Source organism: Zonotrichia albicollis, chromosome Z, assembly GCF_047830755.1.
Source record: "Zonotrichia albicollis isolate bZonAlb1 chromosome Z, bZonAlb1.hap1, whole genome shotgun sequence".
NCBI lineage: Eukaryota > Metazoa > Chordata > Aves > Passeriformes > Passerellidae > Zonotrichia > Zonotrichia albicollis.
Genome location: NC_133860.1, coordinates 15,607,382 through 15,620,651, shown reverse-complemented (window position 1 = coordinate 15,620,651; position 13,270 = coordinate 15,607,382). Strand labels below are relative to the sequence as shown.

Sequence of the window (13,270 nt, the reverse complement as noted above, 5' to 3'; positions counted from 1 at the left end):
TCAGCACTGCCCCACCCTGCAGCGGGCTGGCTGCAGCCTGGTGGAAGCAAAGGGGATGAGAGCACAAAAACTCTGCTAAAGTGAGGTATGCTTATCTTACAGAATCACAGATTTGTTTAGCTTGGAAAAGATCTTTAAGGTCATAAAATCCAACAATTTACTCAGCATTGCCAGGGCCACCACTAAACCATGTATCTGAGTGCACATCTACATGTCTTTGAAATATGTCCAGGGATAGTGACTACACCACTCCCATGGGCAGCTCAACCCAATGTCTGATATCCCTTGTTAATTGCTATCTGGCTTTCATCACACTAAGGTTAATACTGAGATACCTTTAGCCCACAGTGTCATGTTAGAAGGTGCTGGTACCTCAGGGTACATGAACCCAGCAAAGAGATATAAAAACAATTAACGATGATCAGAAAAACATTTCACAGCAGCCTTTCTGGCTATTGACTCATGCTACTGAGTGAAATCTTTTTGATTAGATTATATTTTCAGTATCATCCACACAATGGGGTATTGCATTACCTGTACTAGCAATTACACTTGGAATAGCAACAATAAATAAAATGGCTGATAAACGGTTTTGCTACTTTAAAAAGTGCCATTTCAACATGAAGAAAACCAATAACTAAAATGCAGGACGTTGTGGGGAAAAAGATTTTGGCATTTAAAAGAGAAAGAAATCATGGCTAAGGCTGCCATAGCAACATCGCCCCAGCACTCAGCATGCTGAAACATTGACTCTTCCTGAGAATATTACAGCATTTTAAAACACAATAATTGCTGAAAGAATCCTAACAAGGCTTGACAGAGATATGAAGAGTTATCATCAGTTTTGCTGTTTGACTTCTGGAGATGAGCCTGCAATTTTCTAATTAGTATCATTAGATTTAATTTTGGGTTGGATCATACCTGAACATGGCATTATTGCTTTGCTGCTGAGAATGTGTCTTTCTTCAAACCTTCTTTTGATAATTAACAAAAATTCTAACTTTTGAGACCTAGCATGGGTGATCAGATCAACAAGGTACTGAGCTGAGCAATTCTGGGCAAGAAGCAGCAGAGCTGGAGAACAAAGCACACTTGCTGAGAAACACCTTCACCTCAGGACATTTAGGCTGAAATGTGCAGAAGAGACACATGGAACTCCACAGTGGATTGAAGAGAAAATACATTCATGCCATTGAAAAGACAGCAGTTACAAAAGGACAACAATAATTTTACATAAAACAATGTGAGGAGAAGAACTATTACCCACCTACTAGGGTAACCTACTTGATAACCCTTTCACAGTCCCTCTGCTGCCAAGCCTCAACGCTTCCTGTTAAGGTCTAGCAGCAAGACCACATCCCAGACATATCTGTAAAACTTTCTTAAGTTTTTAAACACTTCCAAATATATTTTATAGGTTGTATTGGTACCTACAACATTTATTTCAGTACAGCTAAGCAAAAACTATGACAAATTTAACCCACAAGATTTCAATGCAATGACAGCCAGCCTTCACACCTGACACGTTTCAGAAAAAAAGAAACACTTAAAACCTTTCTGGAGCAGTTTGATAGAAATGACAAAAGGTCAGGGGAGGTCAATCAGTCATCCTCAGGGTGGAAAACTGATCCAGGGAACACTGCATATAACACAGTTCTGCTATCTCCCACAGCACAGTTATTTCTCACCTTTTACACAAGGCCTGCTGACTAAGGGGAAAAAACCCACATCTGAATAATACTTTGCCACACCAGCAAGTTATCAAGGTAGCTACTAAGTAAAGGAACAGTAAAAAGTCACAAACTATGAGGGTAAAACACCCACAGAAGTGTTTTGGGTTCATGGCATTCACCAACACAAAAAGTTCTGTTGCAAAACAGCATAAAATTAAACCAATATAATAGAAGAGTATCACTGTGTAGTAGATCGAAGAGATAGCACTTTCTGCCTTAACTCCTTAATACCCTCATACAAATTTAGGGGATACCCCAGAAGTCAAGTGTGTCTCAGCTTTCGGGGGACTAATGTCTGTCATCCAGACAGCATCCCTTCTGTGAGCACAGATGGAGTGGGAGTGAGACACCCACACTTTCCAGCTGCCTTGGGAACCCCTGGGCGGCACCTCAGCACCAGGCAGCCCTTCCATTCCTCAGTGCCTCAATGTGCTCATTCCCTCTGCATCCTTCTATCCCAGCTCTTCCTGCAGGTTGGAGGCAGCAGTGCCTGGCACAGGATGCATTGCCTGCAGTAACAAATGAGGTCTGTCACCACCTGGCAGCCAGGAAAAGGCAGCATCCGGAGACAGAAATAGGGGTTGTCCCCAAGCACAGAGGGAGGCACAGGCTGCAAGCTGCCGACCATGGCAGTGCAAAGGCTCTGCCTGGTGAGCAGAAAGCTAACTCTGAGGCACCCACCAAGCTCTGAGACAAGCCTGTGCTGAGGAAAAGGCAAAAGGGATAACTGACTACTGAAAACAGACATCACAGCTGCTTCTGTCTATCTTATGTAAAAGTTACTTCACTTCTTTCCAGCAAATATGAAACCTGAGCAGCAGCTATCAGCAGTTTAAGAGCAAATGGGGAAATAGTTAAGTTCAGCAGTACCCTGAACTGAGTAGTTCCAGAGCATGGGGGTTTTGTACGCAGCTGAATCAATCAGTAGATGGCTTGTCCTTAACAACCTAAAGCATTAATTGTTCCTTAAAACAGATTTATCCCAAATCAGGATCCTAAGAACAAAGCATTATATTAAACGTACGGGGCAGGATCAAGGAGCAACTTCTTATTTAAAGGAAAAAGCCCCAAGAACTGAAATAAAATCATCAGGGCATGCTGACAAGTTGACTGGCCATGGGATGAAAACTCTAGAAATGTCTTCCAGACTTTGGGGAGAGGTCTCTGATTACTCAGCTACCTCTAACCAGAAAGAAAACAGACAACACTGACAGTACAAACAGAGTACCTCTGGCTTAAATGAGGTTTGCATGCACTGTTATGAAAATGCTGAATGATGCTAAAAGCTCTGCCTAGACTAACAGAAACAAAATGTGCTGTGCCTCTCCTCTGCTTGCAATCCAACTTACAGCCCAATGCTGAACTACTGCTGGACCAACAGTGTGAATTCTCAAAGTCCTGCATTTCTGACAAGAACCACCATGAACCACTCATCAGTGAGGATTTTCTCAGAACTCTGATGACTCACTGATGATGTTTGGAGCTGGTTTTTCAGGCGGCAGTGCCTCAGCTTACAGGGACATTCAGGCAGGGAAGGGACAGGCAGCACTCACCAGTACAGGGTGATGAATAAGGATACCCTACTTCTGTTGTCAGGGCAGAGAAAGCACAGCCCTGGTACAGACTGGTTCTACACAATCTTACTCACTGATTCTGACCTGTTCTGCACTCCCTTAGGACAGACACTTGGCAGTGTTCAGCCAGGCTGGATGAAGGTACCATATGCAGCAAATGGAATAATTAGGGTTTTACAGCTCATGATATTAAAACGTGGCACGTGGCAACTAAAATCCTCCTGGACTAAAACTGCAGCTTTACTTCTATAAGCTCTCTTCTTTTCATCTCAGGGACTGAAGACCTTAGCATTCTGTATTAAGTCTTTAGGTTTATCCCCGAAAGGCTTGCTCCATTAGCAAAAGAAACCTGCCCATATAAATGGAAAGAAAACTGAAAAGATATCTGAAAACAGTCACACCATCTGCTCTGATTCACGAGCTCGTACAGCATCCTTATTGCTCCTGCATGCCAGTCATTCCATCTCATCAACTCACAAGCTTCTCAGCACAAGAAATCAGGCCAATGACAAATACTCTGTGTTTAAAAAAAATCCCTTTCTTAAGTGACATTTAAGTAAGAATCAAACCAGTAATTTATTACTTCAAGTTATTTGCTTCTCAAATGATCAAATTTAAATTATCCTCAAGCTCCTTTCTCTTTTACTCTTCTTCCCATAGTGATTTCAATGTCAAATTCCAGCTGAGATACAAACCCTCCTTACAGAGAAGTATGAGAAGTAAACAGACACAACCTCAATTCTACCAGTCATAAGAAATCTACAATTAGTGTCTAATGGGTGAAAACAAAAACTAAGAAACAGAGCATACAAATGAACAAACTAAGTGTAAATTGTTTTACAAAGCACATTTTTAAATTCAGTCAGCTTCCAATGGAGCTATTGTATTGCTAAAGTAAACACACACACATGCACAGAAAGAGCTCACTCTAAAAATAAAGAGCAATTCTCCTTGGTTGCTGCCTACTTGCAGTTTATACCCAGGCACTTCATTTGTTCCAATCTCTCACTTACCTTGCTGCTTCAAAATAAAAGATTAAAATGTAAAGGTAATGTATAGAATTAATAGAAAACTACAGAATACAACAGCTTGCTCTCATAGAAAATACAAGTCCTGAAGGATTCCTATTGTTGTTAAATGTTCACCGGATAATGAACTTTCACTATGGAGATTATCAACATATTGTTGGTGTCCCATCTGAGGTATCAGGGAAAGCAATGTTAAAGGCACCGAGAGTTTCCCGTTCCACAGCAGCACTAGGATGAGAAATCACAAAGTTGAAGGCATGTTGAAGGGAATAAAAAAATGCAAACAGATACTAAAAAATCCAGAAAGCAAAAACCAGCAGAAGCTAATGATTGCAAAAGCTAAAAATGCAGAAATCCTTTTGGTTTCCAGGAGCATCCCTCAACAGAAATTCTTTAGTTCCCCACCACAGTGCATCTTTTCCCTTTCTCAGGCTGTACCAAGTACAGTTAAAACTTCATCCTTCTCTTCAGATGTGACTCAACAGAAAATATTGTACTTCAGAGGCAGAGAGAAAGCTGTGCAGCTACTTTACTCCTCCTCGTCAGCTGCCTACTGCCTAGCTCCTCACACACGCAGCCTCCCCGCTTCACTCCTCGCCTCAAAATGATTCTCCACTTTATTATCCATTCAGAAGGAAATACGAACTGATGAAGCCAATCTGACTAAAGACAAAACGCACTCCTTTGGCATTACGAGAGCAGGCAGTGCAGCGCAGCGAGCGGATCTCTGCTGGAAAAGCGCTCTGGCATCCAGCGGGACTGTGGAGAAGGGGGGCTGGGGGAAAAAGCCCAGGACTCAACATAATTAACCAGCTCCAAGAAGATTTTTTTGCCCAGCTCTGAGATGGAGGTTTATTTTTATCTCTCCTGTTCACCCCCTGACTAACCCACAAGATTCAGCTATGCCCTTGCTGAAATGAATCCAGTTTCCAAGGAAGACTAGTACCAGCTCTGCTACAAGTGTGGGGGATTGAACACCCGTTGATCTCTCATTTCCCAAAAATAAAAGTCACATTGTTACATAAAAGAATGACTGCAGAAGTGTTGTGCACAGAATCAGATCCACTCACGTTGTACTGACACTTCTCTCCTGGGAGTGAGCAGCAGCAGGCACTCATCCTGCAAGAAGTGCCTGAATTAAAGGCACCATTTATCTGCCCCACAACCTGCTCCAGAGGCATTCAACAAACTGGCACTGAGAAAACCTCGCTGGCCAGTTGATCCAAGTTCACATCCCCCTTTCCATAAATGCTCCCTTTATGCTCTCCCCCCTCTTTGTGCACCCAACACAAACACCCACCTCCTTCCCAAATACTGTTTCTCTGCCTCTAGCATCAAAGGCACTGTGTGAGTGCTGGTGTTGCTCAAGAACAACTCACTGCATCTTTCAGAACAGTGTCTTTTCACAGTGTGGGGTGGGATTTTGAAGAGGCCTATATGACTTAGCTGTGGAAATGCCACTATCCTCCCATCTGTTCAATTACCTCCTACCTCCTCATGAGCCAGCCTTGCTGTGAACGATACTTCCCCTTCAATATCGTACCTACACCAATATCAAGTTTTATTCACCATTTCTTCCACAAGCATCACTGTGCTCCCTGTCCTGCCCTCACCAGGGGCAGTGCAATATTCAATGCAGGAGAATATCCAATGCAGTGTATATTCTCCTGGCACTTTCAACCCTCTGCTCTCACAGCTCCATCCCAGTACCTAGCAGCCAGGTAGTGTCCCAGCTCATTTGTTTGTTTTGGCTAACAAGTTTCACATATGGACTAATGTCACAGTTCACAATACTTTGTCTCAGCAGCACCACTGGTGAACTGTACCCCAGTTCTTTCCGTGTGCAGCCACAGCACTGCCCCTTTCAGCCAGGCACAGAATCATGCCACCAACCTCCTTTCAGATCTTCTGAGAGGCTGATGTTCCTCATGGTCACTTGCATCCTCCATTTCCCAGACCACCCTCTCATTTTTGCTCTTTCCCTTGCTGCAGGGCAGGGAGTATAGGTCAGATTTTGAAAAGTGATTTAGCTTTAAAGGATTTTAAGAGTCTGACCCTGAGCATCTCAGGGTTATATGTTTGCATTCTGCCAGGAAAGCAGGATTCTTGCCCAACTGAAGCACTGACTGAATGCAATAGGAATGATTCTACTAAACACAGCAATTATAGCCCTTGAGCTCAGAGTCGAAGCTCTGCATCAAATTCATCCACATAAGGATGAAGACTGCCCATCTGAGAAAATAAAATGCAATCCAGGGTTTGAACAGCACTTGAAATCTTCAAAGCTCTGCCTATGAGTAAGATGAGAAAGATCTTGAGAGAGATCTCTTACATAGCAATAGTTTAAAAATAAAATAGTAGGTATCCATCAGACACTTTTTAATTTACATTAACACTCTACAGCACCTGAAGCATCCACTAGACAGCCTCACAGGCTTTTAAATGCCTTACTCTTTCCAAGGATCCTACAAGAAGTGGAGCCAAATCATCTTGCCATCACTGCCTTGGTCCTTCCCATCTTTTCCTTCCTTGGTCTATGCTCATCTCTGCAGCCATCAGTACCAGACAGTAATACATCAAAGTCAAAAATATACTGGAGTCAAACACAGTGCTCCAGCCACAGTTACTGAGACACAAAGAGCCCATGCAACTTTCCAAACACCGCCACATAAAATACCAATATTCCCATGGCTGTCTTACAGGAACAGGAGAGAAAAACACATGGAAAAGTGAACAAGGCTCAATAGACAGAATACAGAGACATTACTAAAGGAGGTAATGAGCAATGAAGTGCTGGGAAATGTCACTGCCCTTATCATAGCTCACAATGTGGCTAAAAAAGATAAAAAAACAGGTGCCCTCAGAAAAAAGGAAGATGACACCTTTCAAATATTTAGAACCCCTTCCCTAATGCGCAGGATATTGAGACAGACTCTGTTTGTCTGAGATTTTTTTCTGAAATAATTAAGATAATTTCATGAGTAAAATAGGCATGACTTGCACATAAAAAAGTCTATGAGAAAGTGTATGCTTTACCTTAAGGCTCAGAGCACTGAGTTATTTGCTTTCTACTAGAGAAATAAATGTCCACTTAAAAATTTAAATACTTCTTACTGCAATTTTTTAATTCACCAACAGATTTTAATTTTAGGTTGAGCCAGCAGGGAATTATTAAAACTGATAAAGCCTGGCTTAGCTATATAGGCCAAATGCTTTGATGTCTGCGAGGTATACGTTACCCTTTCTTCTTTTTTAATCCTCATTATCTATTTCATTCCAACTTCCTGTAAAGTACTGAATTACTGATAAAATTGTAAAAAGTAAGCAATTCCTTCATGAGCACGAGTGGATTAACCAAAAGAAAATGAGCACTCTTCAAGCACTCTTCAAGGTACTGCTTCACCCTCTCACACACTTAGGCCCCTTCTCCCTGCAGCAAGACAAGCAAGAACATTTCTACTTGGTCTGGGGCAAGTAGAAAAATAAGTGGCTATGGAAATTAGAGGATAAAAACATTACACAGAGAGATGAAACAAAGAAACAAGGTGGGGGAAGTCAAGACAGAAAAGTCAATGGAGAAAAGCTTGTCTAGAACTGCAGAGAAAAATGCCCAACTCACTCTCAGGTTTAATTCATCTCACAAATGGCCCTGGACATCTCTGAGCCAAAAGCTCTCTAAAACAAATTTTTTACTTCACTGAGAAAATATAAGAACCATCTGTCCCAGATGACACTGCCTGCTGCATCTCCCTAAAGACAGAGCTCTCTGTAAGGCAGCCTAAGTTTAGTGCTGCACTAGACCTCCCAAGCTCAAATACACAGAGTAAAGTTTATCAATTTATTCAGCAGTGAAAACATGCTATTTATTATCTTCTTCAAAGGCACAAGAAGATTAAATCAATCATGAGTCTAAAGACGAAGTGTTAATGAAACAGCAGTGACCTCCTGCTGTTTGGCAGCTGTCCTCAATGAATACCAGCTCTGAGGAACTGTGCATCACACAACCCCAGCAGCGCTGGTGAGACAGAGCCTGGAAGAGATGAGACTGTATATTCTCAGGCATTTTAAACTGTCCTGTCAATGATGCTGCTGTCATTACAGCAGCTCCAGAATACATTCACGAAACATATACTTAAGATGTTGCTGTCAGATGAAAGAACAAATTTAATAAAGTGCCATTCAAAGCACTAATGGCTTTCTTTTCCCTCTAGGAAAGGCTAGGGCAAGGGCAACATACAAACTTGGAAGGGAAGAAAGGCACAGGTACTTCACACAGCATCTTGAGCACCATGGAAACTGATAATGGCCTGAAATTACATTGAAGGACTTAAAAGAAAATTAAGGAGATAATCTTCCCCAAAGTTTCCAGGATTCTCACCCTTTGAAAAGTATATTTTTTCCTCTCATACAAGCTAAATTATTTTCTTTATAGAAAGACAATGAGAATGGTACTAGCTCATTGAAAAAAAATGCTACAGATTAGAGTTATTAGGACTTTTTATGTTCCAAAGACAGGCAACCTCAGTTCACTTGTTGTGAATGGCTGAGACCAAACCACTGGCTGAGTCATCACTACAGTAAAGATGTTTACACTCCATATGTAACATCATCCAACTGTAAGGACATCTCCTGAACCCTGAGATATCAACATATCTGAACAAACAGAACCAAAGAATGAAGAGTACTTTCAAGGCCAGGAATGTAATAAGATTCAAAGAGTTGGATTTTTGTGAAGTTAATAAAAAAAGGAATTAACACTGCACTAATATTTTTTAAGAGCAACAAACTTTACACCTTCACAGATTAAGTTTAGGACAATCTTTATCAGTCAGGCAGCAACCAGAGACCTTTGAGTTGCCTGCAATGCATTCTCCCATCTGTCCCTCTGAGGTGCTGCTACTGCACCACTCAAAAAACTCCTCCAGAGGCTGAACAGATATAATCCCACACGAGAAGTCCTAATGTGCAAAATCCTTAAGAGTATTGGTCATAAAGTCAGAAACCCTCATATTATCATCCTCTATTTAATTTGTTTACTCACAATGGCAATGCCTTTCCTCAGAGATGTGAGGTTTAGCACTTTAAAGGCAAGTGCTAAACCTGCTCATCCCCTTCTTGTTCTTGATGAGGATGTTTGCATTTTTGATTTTGGGATACAAAAAACCCCAAACACTACCAGCTCTGCGCACTTACAGAAAAGGCTATTTTATTCCTCATTCAGTAGGATCCAACCACTCTGGGGCACAAACAAGGCTTGGCTCCCAGACACCACACTCCCTTCAGAAGCTGTCGCCGACACAACGCCAACCCCACTCGTCACAGCCCACACCAGCCTTCAAAATCAGGGTGATGAGATTTTAAAAGCAGAGCTGTCTCAGGTGACAGGTTGTGGGAAGCATGTTGTCTCCTTGTGCCTCAGCAAAGACAGACATAAAATCTTCTTTGCATACTCCTGAAAACATCAGGATAACCCCAGAGCTCTTGTCCTGGGTTTTGGCTGCCCATCTGAAAATACAGAAGCTCTCCTCTAGCTGAATGATCATTCTCTACTTTTAATTATGAAGCACAATTAGAAGATGGACTCTTGAAAAAATGATGGTGCCTTCTGCAACTCAGACAACTTGAAACTTTTAATCAGCTGGATATCCCCATTCTAAAAACAGCTATTAAACTATTATGCTGGTTTTTAGGCAGGAGTCAGCTTAAGTACCTTAAGTCAACAGGCAGCATGAAAGCATTTACAGCAGAGAAAACTCTCCCTCTGCTGCCTCCTCCTTCAAATTACATGTCTCTCCCCTCTAACAGCATCCAAAATATAAGGACTTGATATCCTACGAAATTGGAAAATTACAATCAATGCGTTAATTGCACATCTAATTAAATAATCAGCATCCCTAAAATGCAAAGGCATCTGGGCACAGACATGTGCTGTGTGTAGAAAAACCTGTAATTATACTCTCAGTTGGAGCTGTAATTGCTTTTTTGATCAAGAAACCTGGGAATGAAAGGTTGCAGATTATATGAAATGTAGACCTCAAGCAGACATAACAGCTTTCCAACATGAACTTGAGGCAAGCACAAGGGAAGTAAACTATTCAGCATTTCTATTGTAAACACAGAAAAAGAAATAACAGACTTAACTTGCAGCAGTGGAAAGCTAGGTTAGACACCTGGAAAAGCTTTTAATCAACAGTGAGATAGATTATCAAGGGAAGCTAAAAAATCTCTTTCCCAGAAGGTCTTAACAAGTGGAAGTGCACACATTTTAAAGGGATGATTTTGAAGAATATAGATGGTCTAGTTAGTCTCTTCACATCTCAGCTTTGTTGCTCTTTATCCTTCAGAGCCTATCTACACGGTAACACATACAGCTGGCTAAGAGGCATGAGGGTACATTACTGCCCATGGGTGGGTGGTCTGCAGGACAACCCTGCTTCCCACAACACAACAGAACAGCTTAGCTCACACACTGCAGAGCCCATTTTTCCCACCTGAGCTTGACAGTGAGAACATGGAAATTGTCTCTCACAAAACTGTCTATGCATTCTGCAAGGTCAGTCCAACATACAGGGATTTGGCTGAAGGAAGTAAGTGCCTTGATCCTCTACGAGCTTCCACAATTCTTTCTCTGGTTGAAAGTAAACCTCCTTTCTCAGCTAGAAGAGGGTGTCCTTCTGCTCACTGAACGAGAAACTATTTAACATTGTTTCCTTGGTGTTACTCAAAGCAGGATTGCATGCTTTATTAAATCATCACAGCCAGACCCTACCATTAGAGTTACACCACCATTACATGCAGTGAGCTCAAGGGGCGCTCCTCATCATATTACTAAAGTAATTCAAGCTTAATTGGTGTTTTGACAGCATACCTGTGAAGTTAAAAAGTCCCCACTACAACTGAAGTACAAGGGCAGCATCAGGTCAAGAGCTTCTTCTCTGAACACTCATCTTAGGACAACAAAGCCCAGATTTCTCAAAGTAATTAAGCTGGGCGCATATCAAGCACTAAAAGTCCAGCTTTTCAGCTACTTCACTTACTGCTCTGATAACTCATTTCCAGAATCTTAAATCAAATAACCAGAAATCAATTCATGGATCTGAGAGAGAGGAAATGGAAAATACTTTCAAAAGCCACAGTGGCTTGTCCAGCGTCATGTAATAACATGGCAAGGGAATAACAACTAAAAATCCTACAAATCCATGTCCAGCTACCTCTGCTAACAGGTTGTGTCCTCTACCAGCACTTTCCTTCTCATTGCTACATATGCCCCAGCTTTCAAAAAATAGGGAGAAAACATTGTTTACTATCCTACCTTCACCTTTATGTCTCCTGGCTTAAGTAATATGCTTTTCTGTTGGTGGGAATAATTTTGTATATTTATATTCCCTGCAGAAGGCAGCAGTTGATTAACGAACCCAAAAGTCCCACAAATACTTGCTGCAAACCCCATACAAGCCTCTGTCAGTCTCTCAGGACACCATTAACACAGACATTCAACAAGAAAAAAAGAACTGCCACACGAGGGGTCTGACAAAGTCAACTCCAGCATATTAATATTAACCATATCAATAAACTCAGACACACTTTTCACACCGCCAGTGAAAGCATTTGACAAGCTCACACTGCACCTGAATTAAGGGGATCTGGAAATCCAGTCAGCTCAGCTAACTGAGAGGGGTAGAGGAGGAAATTTAATGCAAAAAATTTAAAATGCCTGGACTAAGAAAGCCTCTGCAAGAGGATGAAAACTGCACTACAAACCAGGCTTTGATAACACAGCTGACCTGAGTCAAGTCACTGAGAGGCCAATTGGCCCCTGTGGCAAAAGTCTGTGATGGGAGGGGCAAGCACAGCTGGACCAAAGCACACACTCAAATACTGATGGGGATGATGGGGTTTATTCCTGTATCTGCTGCTCCCAGGTCACAGAAACCATTCCAACCTCCCAGAGAAATGGGTGTAAAGGCCAGATTAAAAAGGGATGATTCTGGCAGCTGTGAACAGTCGTATATTAACAAGCTATTACTGCTGCAAGCTAAAAATAGAGTGATATAATTTGGAGGAGTAACATGTATCATGTATCCATGTCACAAAATATGAAGGAGAGTTGTACTTGCTTAAAATTGAGTTCCTTAAATTAGGCATAACAAGATTCACAGTGAATACACCAGCCAATCCATAGGTATTTGTGTCGACAAAACTGGATCCCTCAACTACCCGTTTTATGAGATACCACAAAAAAACTTGCATGATTTCAATCTGTTGCACTAACATAATATACTGAATAAAAATAGAAAAATATAAATAAATTGCATTAAAATTTAGCACTCTCAGTTTCTCAATAACAGTTTCTCAAAAATGTGTTTGCTATCTTAAAATACAAGGTGAATATTGACTCATTAACAAAAATAAAACCCAGATGGAGACATGGTTAAAATAAACTGATCTTTCACATAAAGCAATTTCTATTTGTATTTCAAATACTCTTGTATGCAACAACCTAAAGCATTAACTAAAGTGAGGCTAAATGAATTGAGTCTTGAACTGATTTATCTAAATTTGCTCCTAGATGGACAGATCTATTATATCCTTTTTAGTGCATGTCCCTCATTTTGTCTCTATTGCTTTTCAAGGTCTCCTATAAAACAATTTTCAAGTGCTAGCTTTTAAAAAACTTTTAATGACTATGAATTCAATTGCAATTTACTGCCTGAAAAAGAAATTGAAATCCCATAGGGAATTCCTAAAATCTGATTTAAGAACAAACCTGTTTACAAAGTGTACCATATTTTCTGAACTGTTACCACTTGAATATTTGTCAGAAAACAAAATTGTATCTGTGACAGGTTCATTACCAGGCATGAATCACTAAGAACACCCATTCTTCAAGAAACCCCTCACGCAGTCTAGCATCCTTAATATCTGCTGTGAAACT

General features: G+C 41.1%; 1 protein-coding gene across 7 annotated transcripts in view; it reads right to left on the bottom strand.

Moving 5' to 3' along the window:
* UNC13B (unc-13 homolog B) overlaps positions 1-13,270 on the bottom strand; it is a 206,993-nt gene that overhangs the window by 102,053 nt on the left and 91,670 nt on the right. The window contains exon 1 of one of the 7 annotated variants that reach the window (XM_074533529.1): positions 4,321-5,340. The exons of 5 other annotated variants lie outside the window; for them this stretch is intronic. The gene's annotated coding sequence lies outside the window, so the exon portion shown is untranslated. Of the gene's footprint in view, positions 1-4,320; positions 5,341-13,270 lie in introns of those variants that run through there. One more of the 7 variants, XM_074533531.1, reaches the window with a different exon arrangement.